Genomic DNA, 9,266 nt, shown 5'->3' with positions numbered 1-9,266 from the left:
TGTAAGCTTGTAAGCTTGTATTTTGTTTCCCTTTCCTTTCTTCTTGTACTGAGAGTCTTGTAGGGCTTCTCCGCCCTCGGTAGTTACCGAAAAGGAGTGTTTTCATAGTGGAGGGTGCGTGCGTGGTGTGGATCCTTGGACTAGTCACCTCTTGTGAGGTGGATACCAAGTAAACCAACCGTGTTAGCGTTGTTGTATTTGTTTCTGTATTTTCCGCTACATATTCTTGAAGAAACAAGCAACGCCGAGCAACGAGCGAACGCGACGAGCTATTCACCCCCCCCCCCCCTCTAGCTACTTTTGGTCCTAACACTATTCACCCCCCCTCTAGCGCATCTCGATCCAACACTTACTTGCTCGCTGCCTCCATGCTGGCTGGCCAGAAGTTTAACATTCACAAGTTGCTAGAGGAGGGAGTTTTGGCACTTTTTAGCCTTAGTCCGATCAGCCCGTCCGAGCCGGTCAACATAGGTACATCATCCCTTTACCTTTTTCATCTTTATCTAACTGATTTCTCTCTTTATTTTGCAGCTGACATCATGATGAGGGCACGCCTGATCGGACAATCGAAACTTACCACTGCCGATGTTGACAAGGTGGTGGTCGAAGTCCTGGCTGAGCGGGGGTTTCAGCCAGAAGCTCTCCCCGAACCACTAATACCCGAGCAGGGGCTTACTCAGGAAGCTGGAGGGGAGTCGATTGTTGTGCCGGCCGGCTTAGCGGCGGTGGAAGGGCCAATCGCAGAGCCTCCGGCGGCTCAACTTGTTCCGGAGGAGGGCTCGCAATCTAAGGCGCCGCTCGAGAATGCACGTTAAAGGCGTCGGGCGAAAAAAGCTGCTGGCTCTGCGTCTTCAGTTGAAAGAGCAGCTGATCGGACTGGCGCTTCTGGCCCGATATCGTCGAAGGCCGTTCACGTCTCGTCCGACCGCACACCTTCCGACCCTATCATCGACTCTCCTGCCGTTAGTCAGCCACCCTTATCGGCTCAAGGCCGCATCTTGAGGTCAAGCATCAATCCCATACCCACCTCATCTCGCGCGGGCCGATCGGTCTCTTCCCATCCGGCCACGGCTCGTCGGAGACACGTTACGGCCACGCTCCACCTTCCTACTGAAGACCTTTCAGCACCGGGCGGCTCCGCTGATCAGACTGAACACCGGATTATCATCAAAGGCCACTTGGCGGAGATATGGGAAGATGCCCGCGCCCGGGCGGTCGCCGCCCCTCCTGGCGTGTTGGCAAACAGTTATACTAAGCAGATCACCGGGGTAAGTATCACTTTTGACTTCCGCACTTATTAATTTAGCCTTGCTTCTGACCCACTTCTGCTTCTGCTTTTGACTTCCACAGTTTTGGGTGGATGGCCTGGCTATGAGCCAGAGGCTCGCCTTTGTGGAGGATGAGCTGAAACGGTTACAGGAAGCCCCCGGCCAGCCGGGCATCACTCATGGTTTAAATGACACCCAGGTGGCTCAACTGCAGGTCGACTTGGATAAAAGTGAGGAACTACTGACTGCTGAACGGGGCAAGAGCGCTGAGCAAGTCGGGTACATTGACCGACTTAAGAAAGAGATATCCACCTTTGAGGGCAAGATCACCCTGGCCACCAACCGCAAGCAAAGGGTTGTTGAGGATTTGAAGAAGAAGAATGTGGAAGCCCGGGCTCTCGAGCAGAAATTAAAGCAAACCGAAGACAAGTTAAAAAATGTCGAAGGTCTGCTGTTATCCGAGTGGCTGGCTCGCGAGTCTGAGGAAGCCACTTTGAGAAGCCAGCTATCCGACAAGGACGCCGACCTTGCGATGGTGAAGGCGGATCTAGAGAGCGCCCGGTCGGCTCTGGAGACCCACAAAGAAAATGAGCCTAGCCGATTCGAAGTGATGAAGGTGGCCTACATCCGGTCCGACACCTTCGTGAATAAATTCATCGACCGCGTTCTCCTACTTTTCGGCTGCGTCGTGAACAACATTTTTGAACAACTCAAGAAGAAAGAGCATTTACTTGCCAATCTGCCCGGCTCCACTATTGACCGCGACCAGCTGAATGCCTCTATCCTCGACGATGCTTTGGATTATTTGGAGTGAACTCTTGAAGATGTTTTTTTTTGTTTGATTCACCAAGTGGTTTTTTGGGTTGTAGTAGTCGGCCACCGCGTGTATCCGGTCGGCCTAAACTCTTATGACGTGACTTGCTTCTATCTTATCTATGATGATTTTCTTCAATATTTTGCTCGTCTTTGAATATACTTAGGCGATCGTCTTGCTTTTACTTGTCGATCGATCACGCGAGGGTTGAAAGTCTTCGCCCGACAGCAAATGAAGCGAGGGTTTAAGGTCGCCGCTCGACCGTCGACGAAGCGAGGGTTTAAGGTCGCCGCTCGACCGTCGACGAAGCGAGGGTTTAAGGTCGCCGCTCGACCGTCGACGAAGCGAGGGTTTAAGGTCGCCGCTCGACCGTCGACGAAGCGAGGGTTTAAGGTCGCCGCTCGACCGTCGATGAAGCGAGGGTTTAAGGTCGCCGCTCGACCGTCGATGAAGCGAGAGTTTAAGGTCGCCGCTCGACCGTCGATGAAGCGAGGGTTTAAGGTCGCCGCTCGACCGTCGATGAAGCGAGGGTTTAAGATCGCTGCTCGACCGTCGATAAAGCGAGGGTTTAAGGTCATCGCTCGACCGTCGTTGAAGCGTTTTAATAGGAAGGAGTTTAGGAGCAATCCGATTGTTTTCTGCCTGCGTCCAAGGAAACATACATACATGCATGTGTACATGAATTCATTCACTCACCTCTCATCCGGCTCTGTAAGGTTGGAGGTGATTTACGTTCCACGGTCTATCCAACCTCCTTCCCTCCGCATCTTCTAAGTAGTATGCCCCCGACCGCAGCCTTTCTATGACTTTGAATGGACCCGTCCATGGAGCTTCTAGATTTTTGACGTCCCCGACCGACTTGACCCTTTTCCATACTAGGTCACCCACCTGGAAGGATATGGGGATTACCTGGCGATTATAGTTTTGCCGCATTCTTTGCCTGTAAGCTGTTAGCCGGGCGACTGCTTTGTCGCGTGTTTCGTCAACCATGTCAAGCTCCATCCGTCGCCTTCCCTCATTTTTTTCGTTGTAACGAAGCACCCGATCGGACTCAATCCCGACCTTCATTGGGACGACCGCCTCTCCTCCATATACTAAATGGAATGGCGTGAAGCCAGTTCCTTCCTTGGGAGTCGTCCGTAGCGCCCATAACACGCTGGGTATCTCATCTACCCAGCTGCTCCCCATGTGATCGAGTCGAACCCGAAGAATTCACAGGATCTCCCGATTGGCTACTTTGGCTTGACCATTGCTCTGAGGATACACCATGGAAGTGAAGTGTTGTTCGATGCCGTACCCTTTGCACCATTCTCCGAGCTCCTGACCAACAAATTGTCGCCTGTTATCCGAAATGAGTCGACGATGAATGCCGAACTGACAAATTATATGCTGCCAGATGAACTTTTTGACCATCTGCTCAGTTATTTTGGCCAGTGGTTCGGCTTCCACCCATTTTGAAAAATAATCAACAGCCACCAGCAGGAATTTTCTCTGACCGGTTGCCATAGGAAAAGGACCGATTATGTCCATTCCCCACTGATCGAATGAGCATGAAACGGTGGATGTTTTCATCTCGGCAGTTGGTCGGTGAGTCAAATTGCTGTATTTTTGGCAGGACAAGCAAGTAACTACTGCCTTGCTCGCATCTCCTTGGAGTGTCGGCCAAAAATACCCTGCTAGAATAATTTTCCTCGCCAGTGATCGTCCACCCGGATGTCCTCCGCAAGAGTCCTTATGTACCTCTTGAAGGATGTATTCGGCGTCCTCGGTACCCACACACTTGAGCAGAGGATGTGAGAAGGCTTTTTTATACAATTGCTCGCCAACCATAGTGAACCGAGCGGCTCTCCTTCTCAAAATTCGCTCGGCTTCACGATCTCCTGGTAAGGTTCTAGATTAGAGGAACCTAATGATGGGTTCCCTCCAGTCTTCCGGAAGTGATATTTCTACTGACCGATCGACGTGCGCCACTAGGGAGACCTGCTCGATAGGACAACCGACGACGATCGGCATCACCGCGCTGGCCAGTTTTGCTAGTTCATCCGCCGCTTGGTTCTCTGATCGGGGTATCTTGTGAATAACGACCTCCTGGAAATTCGCCCTGAGCTTTTCAAAGGCGTCCGCATATAATCTGAGCCGAGCACTATTGATTTTGAACTTTCCAGTCAGCTGCTGGGCTGCCAACTGTGAATCCGAATGTAAGAGTACCTTGGTGGCCTCGACCTGCCGAGCGGCTTGAAGACCAGCTATGAGAGCTTCGTATTCAGCTTCGTTGTTGGTGGCTCGGTAGTCCAATCGAATGGACAGATGCATTCGGTCTTCTTTTGGGGATATAAGTAAGATACCTACTCCACTACCCGGTCGGGCGGACGAGCCGTCAACGTATACCCTCCATGGGGATTCAGGCTCAGGGTCTGGTACTTCTGTAATGAAATCTGCCAACACCTGTGCTTTGATAGCCGACCGAGGTCGGTATTGTATGTCGAACTCGCTGAGCTCCGTGGTCCATTTGATTAACCGGTCGGACGCTTCAAGGTTAAGCAGGACTCGACCCAAGGCGCTATTAGTCATCACGATTATGGGGTGAACCAAGAAATAAGGTCGACGCCTCCGGGCAGCGAGGACCAGAGCGTAAGCAAGCTTCTCGAGCCCTGTATAGCGTAACTCAGCGTCTTTCAATATGTGGCTTAAAAAATACACCGGTTGCTGACTCCCTTCTTTCTCAGTGATTAACGCTGAGCTGATGGCATGCTCGGTGGACGATAAATAAATTAAAAGCGGTTCTCCCACAGCTGGCTTGGCTAGGATGGGCAAGGAGCTGAGATATTGCTTGAGTTCTTCGAACGCCTTGTCACATTTGCCATCCCACTGGAATTTAGTCGCTCGCCTTAAAATCTTGAAAAATGTCAGGCTCCGGTCAGCTAATTTTGATATGAACCTTGATAAGGCCGTGATTCTTCCAGTCAGCCTTTGTACCTCCTTCAAGTTGCGAGGTGGTGCCATGTCTTGGAGAGCTTTTACTTTGCTCGGGTTCGCTTCAATTCCCCGTTCGGTGACTATGTATCCCAGAAACTGTCCACCTTTAGCGCTGAACAAGCACTTGGTTGGGTTTAGCTTGATCCCGTACTTTCGTAGCGTCCGGCACGTTTCTTCCACATCTGCACACAGGTCAACGGATCGGAGTGACTTAATGAGTATGTCGTCGACGTATACCTCCAAATTCCGTCCGATCTGCTTCCGGAACACCTTGTTCATCATTCTCTGATAAGTGGCGCCTGCGTTCTTTAATTCGAACGGCATGACCTTGTAACAGTATGTCCCGTCGACCGTTACGAAACTGACTTTCTCCTGGTCTTCGCGTGCGAGTGGCACTTGATGATAGCCTTGATAGGCATCAAGCATGCAAATCAGCTTGTATCCGGCCGTAGAATCCACCATCTGGTCTATCCTGGGTAGCGGGTAGGAGTCCTTGGGACAGACCTTGTTTAAATCCCTGAAATCAATGCACACCCGCCATTTATTACCTGGCTTGGAAACTAACACTACGTTGGCGAGCCAGGTCGGAAACTGAATTTCCTTGATGTGTCCGGCCTCCAGTAGCTTCTCTACCTCAGCTCGGATAATCAAATCTTGCTCAGCGCTAAAGTCGCGCTTCTTTTGCTTGATCGGTCGGGCGTTTGGCCGAACATGTAGTTCATGCAACGCCACACTTGGATCGACGCCAGGCAGTTCGTGTGTCGACCAGGCAAACACATCGTGGTTCCTTTAAAGGCAGGCGACTAGCTCCTCTTTTTGCGGGCTGGTCAGATCGAATGCTACAAAGGTGGTAGCTTCCGATCGACTCAGATGTATCTGCACCTCCTCCTTATTGTCGTATATCAACGAGGGCGGCTTCTCTCTGATGGCGTTCACTTCTAATCAGGGGCACTTGGCAGCCTTAGCATCCGCCTTGACCATCTCCACATAACACCGTCGGGCCGCCACCTAGTCCCCTCGCACTTCGCCCACCAAATTCCCCACTGGGAATTTAATCTTCTGGCAGTAGGTCGATACCACAGCTCGAAATTCATTGAGAGCTGGTCGGCCCAATATCACGTTGTATGCCGAGGGAGCATCTACCACGATGAAGTTCGTGGTGCGTGTCCTAACCAAGGGCTCCTCTCCGAGCGAGACGGCCAATCTTGTTTGACCGATTGGCGAGACTTCGTTACCAGTGAAGCCGTACAGTGGTGTTGCCATGGGCAGTAGCTCAGCCCTATCATTCTGCAATAAATTGAATGCTTGTTTAAAAATAATGTTTACCGAACTTCCTGTGTCGATGAAAGTCCGGCGGATGGTGTAGTTTGCGATCACCGCCTTGATGATCAGCGCATCATCATGAGGGATTTCGACCCCCTCCAAGTCCTTAGGGTCGAAGCTGATCTCGGGTCCCTCTGCTTTTTCCTTGCTGCATCCTACAGCGTAGATGGTCAGCTGCCGTGCGTGGTCCTTCCGAGCTCGGTTGAAATCTCCCCCGGTCGGGCCTCCCGAGATCATCCCAATCTCTCCACGAGAGGCGTTCCTCTTGTTCTCCTCTTCTCGTGCTGAATGTCTATTCCGATCGGCTGAGGCTCGTGCAGGGCTTCTTTCTCGGGGACGATGCTCCCGCGGCTCCTGAGCCCCTCGACTCTCGACTTTTCGATCGATTCGGCGCTCAGGACGTCGGTCCAGCGTGGGCGACCGGCGTCTATACTCCTTGGGCGCGGGCCGATGTATATTAGGGTCGCCTCGGCATTCCCACGTGTTGTGTGTCCCTGATTGATGGAACTTACAGAACATCAGGGTCCACTTTCTGCCCTTCTTGAGTTGGGCGGCCTCCATATGGACTGCATGTGTCCTCGGCTCGGGATACGGTTGCGGCCCCGTGTCCCTGGGACCGGTCGGAGGCTGGTGGTTGCTTGGTCTCCTCCGATCGGGCGCCTGTTGAGGGTCGGTTGGCGCCTCTTTCCTTCGGGCTGCTTGTGCCTCTTCCACATTGATGTATTCCGTGGCCTTCCTTTGGAGATGAGCGAAATCCTTCAGGGGCCTACGAATGAGGGATCAGAAAAACTCACCTTCCACGAGCCCTTGAGTGAAAGCGTTTACCAATACTTCTGATGAGACTGTGGTTAAATCGCTGGATGTACGCCCTGAGCACCTCTCGAGGACCTTGCTTTAGTGAAAACAAGTTGACGCTTGTTTTTTGATGCCGTCGGTTGCTTGCGAAGTGATGCAGGAAAGCGGCCTGGAAATCCTTGAAGCTACATATGGAGCCGGTCGGTAACCTGGTGAACCACCGTTGAGCCGGTCCTGAAAGTGTTGTCAAGAATACCCTGCACTTCACTCCATCAGTGTACTGGTGGAGAGTGGCCGCGTTGTCGAACTTAGCCAAGTGATCATCTGGATCAGTGCTCCCATTGTATTCCCCAATCGCCGGTGGGGTGTAGTGGCGAGGTAAGGGATCTTCCATGGTACCTCGCGAGAACTGCCCGTTAATCCGCTTGGGTGAATCCTCGTCTCGCGGCGCTTTTCCCTTCCTTGCATCCCTCTTAGGCGCCTCATCAAACGAGGAACCTCGGTCTCGTCGGGCTCCGCCTTCCTCTGAGGGTGTCCTAAATAATGCTCGGTGAAAAGGAATTGGTACGTTTGGCGCTGGCCCAGTCGTCTCTGATCTTTTGCCTCCAACTGGCTGGATTATAGGTTTAGCCATGCACCCAGGGTCTACAGGCTGGCCAGATCCTGAGATGGCTGGCTCTTGTGCTGGTCGATCGGCTAACATTCGCTACTGCTGCTGTTCCGTTGCTTTTGCTATTCCGGCTTGGATTAACCTCTCCAACTCCTCTGTCGTCAGCGTTACAGTCGTTGATCGTCCAACATCTTCCATCCTTTGCTTCTAGGTTCAGGTTGAGTTCCCACAGACGGCATCAATTTGATCTTGGCCCGAAGCTGAGCGAATGGCTACCGGGAAATACTGCTGATGTGGACCTCCGCGCGCGGTGGAAACGCCTTGCTCCTGCAATCACAAGTCGTTAGTGCCAAGCCGGGAAGGGGTTCCCGGCGACGGCCCTCCGACGCTCAAGTCACACAACGGCAGGAAGAAAGATGAAGGAAAATGAAGAAGTGAATAATAGTGCTCAGAGACGTATCTGCGCATACCTCCACGGGTGACTGCTCCTCTTCTTATATAGAGCTTCGATGGGTTGATTGCACACTTCCCGGGCGGACGTGACTTCCCAAGCTTTCCTCAATAGCTAACATCGGGAAAGGATCCCTGACACCTTACCTTAACGGGGCGGACGCATTTACACCAAGGCGACGCAATCTTCTTCCGTGCGATTTCCTGTCCATTCGCGTCGTCAGCTGGCGGCATTGACTCCCAAAAGGATGTTAAGACATATTTCCCTTCCCTTCTTAAATGTCAGCGGCTAATCTGATGGTACTTCCTTTGATTTATCCGGCCGACCCACTCTTTGGCATTCTACGGATATATATATATATATACCGATCGGCTGGGGCCTCTTTCTCTCGGCCCGTCCTAGATTCAGCCCAACTTCTTTGAACTCTTTAGCCTGATCATGTTATGGGCTCGGCCTTACCATCACGAGCTCCGTCTGCCGCTCGGCCCCTGGGGTCTGCCATTCGGCTCGTCTCTTAGCTGACCGTCCCCTGGCTTTGATGACCATCCGATCGTTGAACCTCCTCCGCAGTGGGCCCCCCTATGTCATCGCCGGATCAGTGACAAAAGAAACTATGAATATAATTAGCATATATGCACTGCAAGCAAGATTAGATGAAGCTACCAAGTTAAAATTTTGGGATGACTTAGATGAAATATTATAAAATATTCTGCCAAATGAAATGATTTTAATAGAAAGTGATCTAAATGAGCATGTGATAACTATGATTTTACTGCATTATTTTGATTCATATATGCATGGTTTGATGTTGATTTCATAGGTTAAAATCATGGTTACATTACATTTTGTGCATTGTGTGTATTTTTGGACTTAATTGTAAATTACTTTATTTTTATATTATTTGATGCTAATATTTGATTCTTATTTTGTAGGCATCAAAGGATCTTGAATTTGGATCTATTTGGACCGAAATTGGGCTCAAATCGGAGTCCAAACAAGAAGATCAAGTTTTGAAGCATTATGGGTTGT

This window comes from Zingiber officinale, chromosome 9A (genome assembly GCF_018446385.1).
Source record: "Zingiber officinale cultivar Zhangliang chromosome 9A, Zo_v1.1, whole genome shotgun sequence".
NCBI lineage: Eukaryota > Viridiplantae > Streptophyta > Magnoliopsida > Zingiberales > Zingiberaceae > Zingiber > Zingiber officinale.
Note: the sequence above shows the minus strand (reverse complement) of the source record.